Genomic DNA, 15,136 nt, shown 5'->3' on the forward strand with positions numbered 1-15,136 from the left:
GATGGGTGAGCCATCATTCACCAATGGAAGGAATAAAGATAACATGCAGATGTGAGAGTAGAGAATCTGTTAGGATCATGTAGATTATGCTGCAGTGATTAATAACTTCGAAATCTCATTGGCTTAACGAAACAAAGATTTGTTTTGTTTTCTCACTCATACTATAGGTCCTATGTGGTCCACAGGGGTCTCGACTCCATACAGTCACTCAGGGATCCAAGCTCCACCATCTTGTAGCCACACCACCTACAACACATGGCTCCTTTAGTCACGTCCTCAGTTACATGACAGGAGGAGAGAGAGACACTAGAGAATTGTGTACAGGGCTTTTTATCACCCCAGCCCAGACATGATGTACGTTGCTTCCATGCACATTTCATCGGCCAGAACCAGTCTTATGGCCTCTCCTAACTACAGAAGTTTGGAAAGTAGAGGGGAGCACATAGAATACTTGGTGAGCATGATTTTCTCTGTTTATTACAAGAAGGTAATAAACTCAGTTTTGAACGCATTTACTTCAAGCAGAAGATATCCGGTAAGCATTTGGAGATGTGGTCCTGACATTCAGACAGGAGTTGAGAGCTTGAGCTGTAGGTTTGAGCACTGATCTTGTCCCTGCCTTCTGGAGGGTTTATCAGTCAATCAATCTGAGGGATGGCGGCCTGCCTACACCCATGTGAGACATTCTGGACAAGAAGAGAAACATATATATAAATAGCTGTGATCTGCAAGAGGTCAAGTTACATGCTATTTGGCTACAAGCAAAGTGCCATGAAAGGAAAGATTGGAGGAGCAGTGAATCCCATGACAGTGAGTAAGAGTGTCACAAGCAAAGGGCAATGATAGCCGACCTCTCAATGGATTGGTGAACCGACACAGGTAAGGGGTGCACGAGAGCAGCAAAGTATGGCAGATTTGGGGAGAGAGGCACCAGGCAAAAGAGAGAAGTCTAGAAGCGGAGGTAGGCAGGGGGCAGATAGTGGAACGTTTTAATGCCAGGTCAAGGAGCCCGGACTTTATGCTGTAGTTATAAAAAACCACTGGAGGCTTTGGAGAGAGAGGGGACAGATAGATGTGTGAAGAAGAGATGGGAACATTGTTTGGATTACTTTCCTCCCTTCAGTGGAAACCAGGCTCCTCACTTGCAAGCACATAATGCGTACACACACACACACACACACACACACCCCTTTTTCTGCCCAGATCCCAGATCCCACTTCTGTATCATAATCCTAGATGATAACTCCTTTATCACTGTTACCAACTAGGCAATTTATGTGACTATCTGCCCACATTATTCCTTCCTCCCTTTTTTCCTCCCTCCCTCCCTTCCTTCCCTTTCTATTTTTACTGAGATATAACCTAGAGTGAAATGCACAAAGTGCATGTTAAGTATAGATTAATGAATTTTTACATGTGTCAACACTCACATAAACACTGTTTAAGATATAGGACACTTTCTTCCAGTGAGTTCTGCTCTAGAGGCAACCACTATTCTGACTTCTATCACAATCAATTACTTGTGTCTGTTCAAGAACTTCTAGCAATGAAATAATATAAAATTCCCTTGTTTGTATCTAATGGCTATGAGGTCCATCCACATAGTTGAATCCCGGTCTTATCCTGAGCTGTTCCAGCTTTTAAACCAACTTCCTATCCTCCTCTTTCCCTCTCCTCTTCTTTCTTCTTCCCTTCTTCCCTTCCTTTCTTCCATCAGTATGTAGAAAGTACCTTTGCAAAGGTGCTAGCGAAGCAGCAGTGAGCAATGCAGATTTGGTTCCTGTTCCTTTGGAAGGGTATGTTCTAGTGGGAGGGCGAGGGGAAACCCCAGGTAATTACAACACAGCGTGATGAGCACAGTGCTAGTCAAGTCTAGGGTGCTATGGGAATTCACAGAAGAGGCGTCAAACCCCAACTTTACGGACCACGGAAGACTTCCTGGAGGAAACGATATCTAAGCGGAGACCTGAATGATGAATAGAGTGTTGTGAGCAGCCGCCTGTGTAAAACCTGCAAGGCAAAAGAGGAAATGGTGCTTTCAAGGAACTGCAGGAAGGTCAGAGATGTTCCGCTCAGCTGGAGCGCAGAGTGCAAAGTGGGAAGGGGTGAGGCTGTGGGGGCTAGGTGGGGCAGATGCTGAAGGGCTTTGTGAGCTCTGCTAAGGAATATAAACTTGAAGGTGTTGTGGGCCGTCACCGAGGGGTTTTCAGGAGAAAAATGACACAGTGAGGATTTGGTTTCTTTTGTCTATTAATAAATTTGACTTTGAACCGATTTTTTTAAAGTCTTTCAGTTCTTTTAATTTTTATTTATTAAAATTTTTTTTTAAGTTTATTTATTTGAGAGAGAGGGAGAGAGTGCACCAGCAGGGGAGGGGCAGAGAGAGAGAAGGAGAGAGAGAATCGCAAGCAGGCTCCACATTGTCAGTGTGGAACCTCGTGAGGGGCTCAAACTCATAAACTGTGAGATCATGACCTGAGCCGAAGTTGGACGCTTAACCGACTGAGCCACGCATGCACCCCCCATCCAGTTCTTTTTTTTAAAGTTTGTTTGTTTTTCAGTTTTATTTATTTAAGTAATCTCTATACCCATGTGGGGCTCGAACCCATGACCTTGAGATTAAGAATTCCACGCTCTATTGGCTGAGCCAGCCAGGCGCCCCCTGAATCCATTTTTAAAAGGCATTTTAGGGGCACCTGGGTGGCTCAGTGGGTTGAGCGTCCAGCTTTGGCTCAGGTCAAGATCTTATGGTTCGTGAGTTCAAGCCCCGCATCGGGGTCTGTGTTAACACCTCAGAGCCTGGAGCCTACTTGGGATTCTGCGTCTCCCTCTCTCTCTGCCCATCCCCAGCTCATGCTTTCTCTCTCTCTCTCTCTCTCTCTCTCTCTCTCTCTCAAAATAAATAAACATTAAAAAAATTTTTCTTTTTAAAGGCATTTTAGTTTTTGGAAAGGTACGCGCATGGTACCAAAAGGTGTATCACGAAGCACAGGTCTCCCTGGCTCGTCCGTCCCCCACTTCACCAGCCCCCCATAGGTAATCTCTCTGTCTGCAGTGTGGAAAGCAACATGGTAACGAAGCAAGAGTGGAAAACGGAGAACTTCTAGGAAGCTATTGCACATTCTAGGTAAGAGAGGACAGTAGCGGTGGTGGGAATGATTTGAAAGATGCTTCGGAAGCAGAAACAACAGCACCCGGGCACAGATTAGAAGCAGGGGTGAAGGATGACAGCCCAGGGAGGAGGACAGTGCCTTTCAGTGAGCCAGGGGGAACAAAGGGGAGCACAGGGAGGGGAATGTGGTGGACGGTCTGCAAAGAAATGCCTTCTCCATTCGGAGCCTTTCATCTAGTTTTCACTCTCCTTGAATCTGGGTGGCCTTTGACTTGCCTTGATCAATAGGATGCAGTAAAACTGATGTCCTGATGGTTCAGGTGTAGGTTTTAGGAGGCCCGCCACAGCTTCCACTTTGGCGTCTCGGAAGCCAGCCACCATGTGAAGCGTAAGCACGCTGCAGGAGAGAAAGAGGCTACTCAGAGAGGGAGAGAGACACTCCGGAGGATGAGAGACTAGGCAGGAAAGAGAAGCACCCCCATCTCTCCCTGCCACGTTAGCAGAGGCACCAGACACATTAGTAAGGCCACCTCAGATGCTCCAGGCCCAGCTGAACTTTCCCCGGCCAACACTGCAGGGAGCGGAGGCAAGCCGTCCACACCAAACCCTGCCCAAACTGCAGAATCGTGAGCACATAAAAGATTGCTGTTGTTTTAAGCCACTCAGTTTGGGGTGGATTGTCACCCAATAGATAACTGAAAGAAGTAGGGAGGGACGGGGGAGAGAGGGTATAAGTTCTGCATCCACGGTCTTTCCTTCTTTTCATTCTTAAGATCCTCAGTGTCCCTGCGAAATACCTGCAGCTTTATAATTCAGCTTTATAATCTTCCACCTAGAAGGTTCAGGTGTCTTGGTCTACTGTTTCTCCAGTGCCCACATCAACAGCTCTGAAACCCAACTGCATGTTGATTACTGTTTCCTTGGGTCAACCTAGGGTTGGTTCCAATTCTACCTTTGTTTCGGCGGGGGGGGGGGGGGCGGGGGGAGGAGGAATTTGTTTTTTCTAACATCATACCCCAGGGAGAAATGTTATTTCTCTGTATTCCTCATTTTCTAATGCAGGGCTAACTGTGAAGGATAGTTGTTCACTAAATGCCAGACGAATGACTAATGAGGCTCTCTTGGAGAGAATCCTAAATGGGGTTCAATTCCTAACTTCCTGTTCTAACCGGAGGCCTTCAGTTTCTCCATTTATGCAAGAAGGTCTCACCGCACTCCTTCCGACTCATGTACAGTAATGAATTAAGGGGCTTCAACGTTGTCAGAGAGCCATCCGTCTGTGCCTCCATGGAGAAATGGCTGGGCCCAGGAGGAAGCAGGTGATGTGACACAAGCGGGCGTGGGGACAAAGACCCAGAGAGGTCTATGTTCCTCAGCAGGAGAGGGGACGTGTATATTTGCTGCATGAGGGCGAGAGGGTGACTGACCCCATGCTCCCTGTCTCAGTGGCCCTCCTCTGCCCTCACACGGGACTGCCGCCAAGAGCTGCCAGTTGGGAGAACCTGCCATCACTCCCCTCCTCTGGATTGCCTCTCCAGGGAGACTTGGGTACCCTCCATGCAGTCCCTGTTGACTGCTCTTGGTGGCCTGCCCAGAGCCCATTTCTCCACAGGTCTGAGGAGATGGGCATCTTCCCTGTAGCCCCAAACCCAGTTCTAGTGACAGTGGAATCTAAGAAGGAACTCAGAAGACACTCTAGTCTAACTTTCCCATATTCAAGATAAGGAAACTAAGGCCCAGGTCAGGGAAGTGACTTGTCCAAACGCCCCAGCTGGTTCATGGCAGAGGTGAGGCCAGCACCCACATTTCTCAACTCCCAAACTGGTGCCCTCTGTTGCTTACACGGCCTCCCGCAGGGCTCTTCCCTCTCTGACCTCCCTTTCCTTTTTACTATTCTTTCTCTTCTCAGCCTCTCTCCAGCACATGCCCCACGTAGGGACACTTCCAACAGGGGAGGGGGTGGCTAGCAGGCAGCCTGTCCTAATGGATGTGGGACATACAGAAGGCAGATGAGGTGGGTGCGCTCCGAACATGTCAAGCAGTGCCACTTAACACAGCTGCTCAGGCTTGGGCATCGATACACATGCACACATGGACAGTCACACACCTCCTTTAGGGTCACCTATGCTTTCCACCAGTCCCCCCAGTCAGATGGACCCTGGCACAAAGTCAAGTCACAAGACTCTTCACCTGGCCTCAGTCCTTGGTGTCCCACAAACTAGCTAAACTGGTGGCACCTGGGTAAGGACAGCCGAATGACCCGTTCTGGCCCTTGATCCAGAGATGGGAAAGAGAAGACAGGTTCAGAGCTGTCATCAACGTGGCACATCTTTATGTACTTAGAACTCCTGCCTCTGGGTCCCTAAATGTCCCTCCCTGAGAGGATAACGGGAGGGTGAGGACCCCACTTTCCTTCTTCTTTCTGCTCCCTTTGCTACCCCCCTCTTCCCGTCTTGATAAGAATCTGTTTGAATGAAGCTCCTGCCAGGCCATAGATTCCATCTGAGACACAGCTGGATCTCTTAAAACACAAGGGGAGATGTTTATCTTTCCTCCCAGCTCTGTCCTGTCACCTCCTCCTGGGCATTGCCAGCCAAGGGCACCGCCTGGTGAGACAAATTAGGTAAGTCTGAGCTGGGCCCCTGGTACCTACTGCTAAGAGGGTAAGCAGTGCTGGGGGAGGGGCGGGCCACAGAGCCGAGGGGGAGGGGCGGGTAGGGCGGGAACTGAGACGTCCCTTCAGAGTTCCTTCACCTCTTCCCTCCTCCTCTGCTCCCCACTCCACCCCACCCCCAGTCATTCCAATACCCCCCACCTCTGGAAAAGCCAGATTGGGATTCGATCCCCAGCCAGTTGCCGGAGTTCCGGAGCAGCTGTCCCAGGCTTGGGAGGGGGAGGGGGCCAGGAATGCTGGAGCTGAGGCCTGGGCCGCCCCAGACAGAGCAGGCTCTGAATTCTGGGAATGTTTGTGCAGCTGGAGCCCATTAGGGGAGGGAGCCGCGCCGCTTATTAATCCCAGCCTTGTTCCCCGGGAGGGGCCAGGGCCCTGCACACGAGTGGAGGGGGACGGGGCTCTGCTGCAGGAGGCGGCCCCCAGCCCTCAGCCCCCTGCTTGGTTGAGACTCCATCAGGAGCTTGGAGATCTGGGGCCCTGTGCCTGGCTTGCATGGTGCACATGTGTGTGGGGAGGCGAGTGTGGAGGGGTGGGTGTGGGCACAGGTAAGGGGCCTGTGGGGGGGGGGGGACGCGGTGAGGTTCCACAGAAGTGCTCCTACCTGGGGAGGCGGGAGGCACACGGTGGTGCTGGGAGGGGGTGCTGTGTACTCCTCAGGGATCCTCACCTGCCCCTCAGAAGCTCCTCGCTGGCAGGCACTCTTACAGCAGGAGAAGAGAAGGAGGTCATGAATTCCTGTTGGCTTAAGTATTTGAGTGTGTGCACAAAGAGGGCTGAGCAGTGAGTGGGGAGGCAGCCACGGGGGCCACATCCTGCAGCAGCTCCAGGAGTGGCCATTTAGTAACGTGAAGAGCACCTCCGGGAGTGGTGCAGTGTGTGACCTGTGCAGCCACACACAGTGCTCCGGGTGTAGGGAGTCTGGGGGCCTGGGTTTAGTTCCAAGCTAGCACTGCGGATAGGGTGGTGCACTGAAACTGAAACAAAGGGCCTGGCCTGGGGTCCCCGTTCTACAGACTAGCTGTGGGGCCTGGGATACATTTCTTAGCTCCTCGGAGCCTTGCTTCCTTTATTGGGATAGGGTCTGTCCTATGTGTCTTATAGGGTTGTTGTACAGATCATGTTCCTTTGTCTCTGTATCCATCCATCCATCCATCCATCCGTCCCACAAACTTGATGGCTACTATATGCCACATATTCTGCTAGTGACCAGGGCCTTAAAAGTGAATAAGGACATTGACTGTTAGAAGCTCATCCTTAATAGTATGGGGTGGTGTGGGGTTATCACATACACGAATAGAGTGTAATGTGGCAAGCTCTAACCCTGTGTCATGGAGACTGGAAGAGGAAGCAGTGCTAGCCAGCCCATCACAGGTGTGTTCTTAGGATAACATGTATGAAGGTGCCCTGTACACTATATAGCCCAGCACAGTGTGGAAAGAGGCCGTGGCAGGATCCTCTGAGACAGAACTGAGGTCTCATTGTACTTACTTGCACATCTCCAGCTGGGGCTGGGGCTGCTGGATGCTCAGGGTGATAATACCAGAAAGTTCCAGAATGAACTAGGACTTTGGTAGGTTGGGAGCTGTGACAGAAATCCCAGAAACCCCTTTGAGGGCCAGGGAGGAAGGCTCTAGGACCAATTCCATAGAGAAGGTTAGCTTTATTTTTGGGGGAAGCTTTTTATTTTTTTAACGTTTATTCATTTGAGAGAGAGAGAGAGACAGAGGATCCCAAGCAGGCTCATGCCGATAGCAGAGAGCCTGATGCGGGGCTCAAATCATGAGATCATGATCTGAGCCAAAGTCTGACACTTAACAGGCTGAGCCACTCAGGGTAACACGACCCCACCCCCTTTTTTTTTTTTTTTTGTGAGAGTGAGGGTTAGCTTGGTGCCTTTGCTGAATTTCATCCTGGGAGATGGTGAGGAGGGAATGGGGCAAATGGGAGAGGGAAAGTCAATAAAGGGCTGGGGCCTTGGGAGCTTTGGAGAGGGGTCATCTGCCTCAACCATCCCCAGAAGCCTCTGCAAACAGGAGGAAGGAAGGCCTCTCCTCTCACCCCCAACCCCACAACAGTCCCTGAGTTCACAGGGTCTCCAGCTCAGGTAGAGCTCCCTTCAAAACGTCAGAGAACTTCCCAGGAGGGCTGCTGGGACAGGAACCATAGAACACCAAGCCTTATAATTACTCTGACAAAAATTTAGGATCTTGGGATGGGCAAGGAATGGGAACAGTTGTCTGAGAATTCCCAGGTCATGCCTGCAAAGTGTTGGCCCCAGTGGCTCCAAATGGCACCAGCCATTTCAGGCATAGATAGCCTCTGAAGTGAGTACTCCTGTCCAAGGGGCTCACTGCTTTTAGGTTCCAGGCCACATGTCTAAGGAACTAAACAAGGGCTATCTCTGTGGAACAGAATCAGAGAGGTGAGTAGGAGGCCCACAAAATTCTGGAGGCTCAGTTCCTGCCTTTGGGGAACCCTCGTCTAAGACGGGATACAGCCCCTGCTCTCAGGAAACTTGTGTTCTAGTGAAAGGGAGACATCATTTGTTTTCCAGGAACATCTAGATGAGAGATATAGCCTTTGTCCTTAGGAAACCTCCAGTCTGCTGATGGATCTCCATCTAAGATATAAAAAATTATGGACATGGGGCGACTATGAGACAAGCTAATGAACCAAGTACCAGTTATGGGCAGTCAGGAGGAGTAGAATGAATGATAGGGGAGAAGAAATATGGAGTTCGCTATAGGAAGCTCCTGGAGGAAGAGGGTACACAATAGACTACAGTCAGTTGGGGGAGAGCACGTTTCTCTGTAGGGTTGCCCCAACTATCTCTCCCGTCCTGGGGAGGGGTGTGAAATGTCCAGGCTGCACTAGCTGATCCCTAATACCCCTTTCAGCTTTAACATACTAGACTTCCTGGCCCCAGCCCTCTCACCCCTGCTTCCTCTCCCTCAGAGCCTCCCCCACCCCTGCCCTTCCTCTCCGCCTTCCATTTGGTCTCTCCTGAGGCAGGTGGTCCAGCCAGCTGCTTGGCCTGTGTGGAGATGAGATCCCACCCACAGTGTGGGATGGCGTTCAGTGGGGGTGGGCTGTGACCTGAGGAGCTGACAGCTGGGTTTGGGGCTCAGGCAGGGGCACAGGGGTGAGGACATGGCTTGTGGCAGCTTTTCCCAATACCCTCAAGTAGGGGAGATTTGTGGGGAAGGAGAGAAGGGTTCCAGGGATGTCCTAGATTCCAGCTGTGGTGGGTCTGGGTCCCTTTGTGGAGGTCTGGGAGGGCCCATCAGGGAAGAACAGGTTGAACTCTACTTCCCCTGAGCTGGGGGACACTGGGGCTAGAGTTGGGCCAGGCTGGGTGGTTCCTGCAGCTGCTGGGCGTGCTCCTTGGGAAGGAGCTGGGAGGTGGGGGCAGTGTGGATTGGAAAGGACAGCTGGGTCTGCCAGGAAGCCTGGCCTGACATCCCTCCTGAGACACTTCCCCTCCCTCACCCTACACATGTGGGCCATGATGGGGGGGGGGTACTCTCCACCCCAGAACAAGAGGTCAGACAGTGACCCGGGAGAGCTGAGAGCCGGGACTAGGCCTGAGGGAGCTGTGTTATTTCCGTCTCAGCACCTTTCCATCAGAAAGACTTACGGGAAAAGCGCCTGGGTCACATGGAGTACCCAGCAATAGACGGTGGCTGGATGGCTGAATGGAAGACTCAAGTCCTGTTTTCACTGATTCAGCCGAGTACCCCCCACCAGTGATGCCCTCTGTATCACTGGTTCTTAAACTTTAACAGTGTCTAGGAGTTACTTGTTAAAACATAATGCCATGAAGTCCACCTCACTTCAGAGATTTTGATTCAGTAGATCTAGAGTGGGGGCTGAGAATTTGAAGTTCCTGCAAGTTCCCAAGTGGTGCTGACGCTTGGGTCCAAGGCCATGCTTCGAGTAGGATACTACTCCTTCTTTCTCTCTTTCTTCCTCAGCTGTCTCATCCTTCTCCCATCCCCTGCCCGCCTGCCTGCCCCTCCACCCATCAAGCACAAGCCAGCTCAGCTGTTAGAGGCGAAGCACATGGTGGGGGTGGCAGAGGCCAAGGTCAGACTCTCCAGGAGTAGAGCTGGGCTCAGCCTGCCTTCTTCTATTGAACCTAGGCCTGGCAACGTACTGGGGTGAGTCTCTATCCCTTCCTTGCTTCTCTTCCCCAGCACAGTGACCTTCAACCTGGGGGTCCCTGAGGATTCCATATGTGGACCAAGCATCACCTGTAGAATAGAATTTTCCCACCAGGTCTGTGTGTTAATGTTTTTCAAATATGTATGGATGCTGTTGTATGAAAAAATATATACTCATTTAAAAGTCTTAATGAATTTATACTTTCTTAACTTCAAAAAGTTACAAAATACATGATACTTACAAAGCATTTTGGCATTTTGTCAAGATGAATGATCCTCAACATAGCCTACGAGAGTGTGCATGATTTGTACAGGCTGTTGCCCCAGCTCCATTCAAGTTCCCCCTCCTCACCACACAGGCCTTAGTTCAATTGCACAACTTGACCTAACTCCCTCTCCTCCCTCTGGCCTCAGGGCCTTTGCACATACAGTTCCCTTTACCTACTACAATCCAATAATCTGTCTCACTTCACAATCCCTTCCACTCCTTAGCCTGGTTAACTTTTACTTTTTCTGCAAATCTAGGCTAATCACTTCCTTAGCAAATCCTTCCCATCTTTCTGATCATGTCATTTCCTCCTTTAGAGGTTGTCACAACACGTATATATATGTGTATTCCTCTGTCTGTAACCCTCAAGGTTGTTTTAAGTTTACGTTATGTGTGTCACTTTAATTTCTGACTTCTGTATCAGTGTGAAATTTCTGTGAGGCAGAGTCCCCTTGCTTCTTCTGCTTATTGCCCACTGTTGTAGCTCTAGAGCCGAAAACAGTGCCTGGCACTAACAGGGTACTTAATAAACATATGGTTAATGATGCAGTCAATTAGTCAGTTGACAAATAAAAGATCCCCTCCATAGCTGAAGGCAACAGCCAGAGAACCTTGCAGCCAATCTGGCACCCAAAGACAAAAGTGGAAAACAATCCATATAAACAAAACAAAACAAAACAAAACAACAAAAAACCCTCCAACGACTGCTACACCTGTACTGCTCCTGATGGGGATTTTCTGACCACCTGTTCTCATTGGTACACCATAGTTTTGGCCCCTTCTGTAGAGGTGGGAGAGAAGCAGAGGTGACTGGCTGGCAGCCAGAGTAGTAGGAGATGGGAGGAAGAGGGAGAAATTGGAGAAGAGCAGATGAAAGAGAAGGGAGAGAAGAAAACAGGGGGAGGGGCACCTGGGTGGTTCAACCGGCTAAGCCTCAGACTTGATTTTGGCTCAGGTCGTGATCTCACGGTTTGGGGTTTGGTTCCTGGGATGGAGTCCCTTGAAGGGCTCTGCACTGGCAGCATGGAGGCTGCTTGGGATTCTCTCTCCCTCTCTGTCTCTCTCTCTCTCTCTCTCTGCCCCTTCCTCGCTGTGCATGCGTGTGCATGCACACTCACGTGCTCACTTGCTCGCTCTCTCAAAGTAAATAAATAAACTTATAGAGAAAAGAAAGGAGGGCAGGAGAGACAGAGAAGAGAAAAAAAGGATGTGAAGAGGAGAAAGAGGACAAACCTCTCCCAGGACAAAGTGAAAAGAAGACAATTTCCAGAGATCAGAATAGGGTCATAGGGTGGAGCCAGAGGGGTGTCATTTGACTGCCTTGCTTTGTGACCTCCTCCTCCACGCTCAGCCATCCCTTCTCTCTTTCCCGATCCCCAGCTCCCTCCCCGTCTGCCCCAGGAGCTGGGCTAGTTTATTTTCCTTGGGAAGGCTTCCTGAAAGGGGAGCCTGATTTGCCTGACACATGAAAAGTGTCTCAGACTGCCGTCTGACCCTTCCCGCAGAGCCCCAGCTCCAGGGAGTTTGTCTGACATGCAGTCACACACGTGGACACACACACACACACACACACACACACACACACACACACAACCTGGCACATGGCGCACACATGCCCCCGGGGAACCCAGGGTGAGGCTAGGAGTTGTGTGAGTACAAATGTGTATGTACACAGGCACCCCCTCACGTGTAGATAAGATGCAACGTACAGGTACCCAAAGCTTACCCCCCCCCCCCGCCTCTGCCCCACATGGGTGTCTCGTACCTGTGCTCGGCACATAAGCTCACTCATTCACGTGGGAAACATTATTCCAAACCCCCACGTGTGCCCATTTCCACTCTTTGTTGTGACGCTGTGTGGGGAAGACGCGAGTGTTGGACACATGTGGTGTGACTGGGCCTTGTGAGTGGCTGGTGTGGCCCAGGGCCAGCGGCAGCTTCTCCGGGAGTCAGAGGAGGAGTGCCAGAGAGACCACCCACTGTGTTGGGGGGGTTCCCCCCCACACACTGCCTGGGGATGGGAGGTGGGACGTCTGTGTCCTCAAGGTCCCTGACTTCAGGCTCTTTTTTTTTTTTCTTTTTAATGTTTATTTATTTTTTGACAGAAAGAGACAGAGCGTGAGCAGAGGAGGGGCAGAGAGTGAAGGAGACACAGAATCCGAAGCAGGCTCCAGGCTCCGAGCTGTCAGCACAGAGCCCGACGTGGGGCTCGAACTCACGGACCTAGAGATCGTGACCTGAGCCGAAGTCGGACGCTCAACCGACTGAGCCACCCAGGCGCCCCAACTTCAGGCTCTTTTGGAGTCAAGGGTGCCATCTGTACTTCCAAAGGGTGCTCCCAGGAACTGGAAGGGAGTTCTCTCCTGCACACCATATCCCCTGCCTGGCCTCGTTCTGCGGGGTCCAAGCCCACTCCATAGGGCCCAGGGCTCCTGCCCTCCAAGAGGAGACTTGCTGGGGAGTGGAAAGCTCAGGGGCTGCTCCGCCCCCTACCAGTCAGCATCTACTACATTCCACTGGCCAGGTACTTCATGCACAATATCTTAGTTAATATTTCTTTTTTTTTTTTTTCCCAAGTAAACTTCACCCCCAGTGTGGGGCTTGAACTCCCGACCCAGAGATCAAGAGTTGCATGCTCCACTGACCGAGCCAGCCAGGAGCCCCTGCTATTTAACGCTTGTAACTAGCTTGTGAAAGCCTTCTACTCTTCCTTTAGGGATCGGGAACTGAAACTTTGGGGGGTATAGAAACGTGCCCCACTCATGAGGCCAAGAGTTGGGATTTGGTCCCAGGTCTGCCTGCCGCCCAAGTCCATGGTCTTGAACACCGTGACTGATGTACTGCCTCCAACGTCACTTGTCTTACCTCAGAAGCTGCCCGGAAGGAACTGAGATGACTATGGTACAATGGCCTGGCACAATGCCTGGCACCTGGAGTGCATTTGAATGTGCCTTCTTTCTCCTTTGGGTTCCCGTGTGGAGGAGAGCGGGGTGTGCAACACTCCCCTGACCAGTGGGAGGGGGCTTCGGCAGCAAGTGAGTGAGGCGGGCAAGGTGGGCAAAGAGGCAAATGTAGAAGCCAAGCCCCCCACCCCTTACCACCCCCACCACTTTCACCTCTGGAGCCCGGCCCTGGTGAGAAGTCGAAGAAACCAGGGATCATCAGCGGGTACCCCCAACACTCACCCACGCCCGCCTGCTGTGGGGGGCATGGCTGGAGAGGACGAGAATCCTCCACACCCATTGCTTGTCCTCCTGCTCTCTGCCGCCTCCCCCCACCCCAAAAAGAGGCATTCCCAGACTCCCAGACAGAGGGAGGGGAGGGGCTGGGAGTGGAAAGGGAGGAGGGGCCGCCACACACTGAAGCCTTTGTGGGATTCCCAAGAGTCGAGGTGGAAACACTTCATATATCAAGTGTGTTTGTCCCTCCCTGGGGAATGGGAGGGGGGAGTGGCAAGGGGGAGGGAGGACGTGGTGGAGGGCTTAGGGCCTGAAATAGGAAACACCAGTGTGTAACCCGAGTCCGGGAAGGGAGGAGGGGGCTGCCCAGAACCTTTCTGGAGGAACTGACCTGTTCTTGGCTTCTGGGATCCCCACTCTGGGGCTTCTACTCCCCCCTTCTCAGGCCCCTATTCGCTGTGCAGAAACACACAACACCGGCCACTCCTTCCAGACCCTGTGTTCTTCCTGCCAGGCTCCATAGTTACCTTCCCTGCATCCCACTCCTGCTCACTCCCTGGCCTGCTCCTTGGTCCTCCCGGAGTCCACTCTTCCCTCACCCCACTTCCCCCACCGAAGTCTCTATTCCACCACCACCCCACCTCACCATCTTCAGAACTCTGCTCCGGCCGAGCCGCTGAGACTCCTGGCCACCGTCTCCCCTGGATCTCCTCTTTTTGGAGCTCACTCTCTTCAACCACAGCCTTGCCTCCTGCTGCCCAAAACTGTTCTAGGATCCTAGGTCAGTCTTCTCTGAGTCTTGACAGGTTCCTTGCCTCTGTTCCCTCACTCATGTCCCTGACCCAGCCAACATGCCCGATAACAGGGATACTGTGTTGAGAGTGACTATAACCCAGCTCACTAAGTAACCTTGTAATGAATATAACTGTGACAATTCAGAAAAGTTATTTAAGAAGTTATTCAAGCTTATTCAAGAAGCATTTACTGAGGGCCTACTAAATGTCAGATCCTCTGCTAGCTGCTGGTCAGGAACTCACAGTACATATCACCCTTAGGCTCTAGGCAAGAGGGTACCCAGTGCTGAGCCTCCACGGCACAAAGTCCATGGGATGCGTCTCCCCTGAACCTGCATGGTCCCCTCCACACTGCTTCTAGACCATGCCCTGGGTTCCTGGCCCAGTGCTGTGTGAAACCATACAGATATCTGAGGCAGAAGAAAGAAAGAAAGAAAGAAAGAAAGAAAGAAAGAAAGAAAGAAAGAGAGGAAGGGAGGAATGGAGAGAAAGAAAAAGAAAGAAAGAAAGAAAGAAAGAAAGAAAGAAAGAGAAAGAAAGAAAGAGGGAGGGAAGGAGGGAAGGAAGGGAGGAAGGAGGCAAAGAAGGAGGAAAGGGAGACAGAGAGAGAGAAAGAGAAAGAATGAAAGGAAGGAGGGAAGGGGGGAGGGGGAAGGAGGAGGGAAGGCAGGCAGGAAGGAAGGGAAAGACAAAAACCAAAAGCCCAAACAGTAGTAACAACAAAAACAGTAATACTGACCCTGTCTTTATTTAAAATTTTGATATTTTACTATGAATATTTTGCATTTAATTTGATTTTTAAAATATTGTGTTAAAATATTATTTATTACTGAATTTTTTGGTGTTCCTTAAATTTTGCACCTGAACTGAGGGCTTCACTGATTTCCCAAATTCCCCATCTTTTTAAAAAAAATTTTTTTTAACGTTTATTTACTTTTTTTGAGAC

The 15,136-nt window shown here is 50.9% G+C and overlaps 2 long non-coding RNA genes across 2 annotated transcripts in view; both read right to left on the reverse strand.

The window, feature by feature from the left end:
• Positions 1-455: 455 nt before the first annotated feature.
• LOC122233580 lies at positions 456-2,006 on the reverse strand. The gene is made up of 2 exons (XR_006211209.1): positions 1,732-2,006; positions 456-686 (listed from the first exon to the last, which is right to left on the reverse strand). It is a non-coding gene; the product is annotated as an uncharacterized LOC122233580 (long non-coding RNA).
• A 912-nt stretch (positions 2,007-2,918) lies between these two features.
• Positions 2,919-15,136, reverse strand: part of LOC122233579 — a 51,118-nt gene continuing 38,900 nt past the window's right edge. The window contains exon 3 of the long non-coding RNA XR_006211208.1: positions 2,919-3,509. This is a non-coding gene — a long non-coding RNA (uncharacterized LOC122233579). The remainder of the gene's footprint in view (positions 3,510-15,136) is intronic.

The sequence above is a fragment of the Panthera tigris genome, chromosome E1 (genome assembly GCF_018350195.1).
Source record: "Panthera tigris isolate Pti1 chromosome E1, P.tigris_Pti1_mat1.1, whole genome shotgun sequence".
NCBI classification, from domain to species: Eukaryota; Metazoa; Chordata; class Mammalia; order Carnivora; family Felidae; genus Panthera; species Panthera tigris.